This window comes from Passer domesticus, chromosome 35, assembly GCF_036417665.1.
Source record: "Passer domesticus isolate bPasDom1 chromosome 35, bPasDom1.hap1, whole genome shotgun sequence".
Taxonomy (NCBI): domain Eukaryota; kingdom Metazoa; phylum Chordata; class Aves; order Passeriformes; family Passeridae; genus Passer; species Passer domesticus.
The window spans coordinates 620,264-622,017 of NC_087508.1; positions in this window are offsets into that span (position 1 = coordinate 620,264).

Below are 1,754 nucleotides of genomic sequence, written 5' to 3' on the forward strand. Positions count from 1 at the left end.
GCTGCGGTGGCCCTGAGGGGGGAGGGGACAAAAATGGGGCAAAACGGGACAAAAATGGGGCAAAAAGGGACAAAAATGGGGCAAAAAGGGACAAAAATGGGGCAAAAAGGGACAAAAATGGGACTAAAAGGGACAAAAATAGGACTGAAAGAGACATTTCCAGTGTTGCCACCCCCCCATTGTCCCCAATTCCACCTAAATTGTCCCCAAATCCCCCTGAATTGTCCCAAATCCCCCTCATTGTCCCCAAATTCCCCTGAATTGTCCCCAAATCCCCCAAATTGTCCCCAAATCCTCCTCAATGTCCCCAAATCCCTCCCAGTGTCCCCAAATCCCCCTGAATTGTCCCCAAATCCCCTGAATTGTCCCAAAGTTCCCCTGAATTGTCCCCAAATCCCCCAAATTGTCCCCAAATCCTCCTCAATGTCCCCAAATCCCTCCCAGTGTCCCCAAATCCCCCTGAATTGTCCCCAAATCCCTCCCATTGTCACCTTCTGTCACTGGTGGGACCCTCCCCCGTGGGTTGGGGACATTGGGGGGGTGGCACTGAGGGGCCCTGGGGACATTGGGGGGTTCAGGGGACACTTGGGGGACATTGGGGGGCACAGGGGACACTTGGGGACATTGGGGGGACCTTGAGGGGTTCAGGGGACACTTGGGGACATTGGGGGGACATTGAGGGGCACAGGGGACACTTGGGGACATTGGGGGGTTCAGGGGACACTTGGGGACATTGGGAGGACCTTGAGGGGTTCAGGGGACACTTGGGGACATTGGGAGGGGCACAGGGAGGTGGCACTGGAGGCTTGGGGGACACTGGGGACACCGGAGGCGCCACTTGGGGACACAAACTGGGACAGGGACACGATGGGGACATGGTGGGGACACAGACTTCACTTGTGACAACCAGGACGGGGACAGGGACACCATGGGGACACTGTGGGGACAAGAACCAGTGTGGGGACAAGGACAGGGACACTGTGGGGACATGGATGGGGACACAAACCAGGATGGGGACAGGAACAGGGACAGGGACACCATGGGGACACTGTGGGGACAAGAACCAGCGTGGGGACAAGGACAGGGACACTGTGGGGACATGGATGGGGACACAAACCAGGATGGGGACAGGAACAGGGATGGGGACAGGAACAGGGACAGGGACACCATGGGGACACCGTGGGGACAAGAACCAGCGTGGGGACAAGGACAGGGACACTGTGGGGACACGGACTTCATTGTGACAACCAGGATGGGGACAGGGACACCATGGGGACAGGAACTGGGTTGGGGACAGGGACACCATGGGGACACTGTAGGGACACGGACTTCAGTGGGGACAGGGACAGGGACAGGAAGTGGGACAGGGACATGATGGGGACAAGGGCTGGGACAGGGACAAAGACCACGATGGGGACACAATGGGACGGGGACAGGAACTGGGACAGGGACCGGAATGGGGACAGGAACTGGGATGGGGACAAAAACTAGAATGGGGACAGGAACTGGGATGGGGACAGGAACTGGGACAGGAACTGGGATGGGGACAGGAACTGGGATGGGGACAGGAACTGGGACAGGGACCAGAATGGGGACAGGAACTGGAATGGGGACAGGAACTGGGACAGGGACAAAAACTAGAATGGGGACACAGATTTCAGTGGGGACAGGGACTGGGACATGATGGGGACACGGACTGGGACAGGAACTGGGACATGAACTGGGATGGGGACACAACGGGGACAGAGACCGAG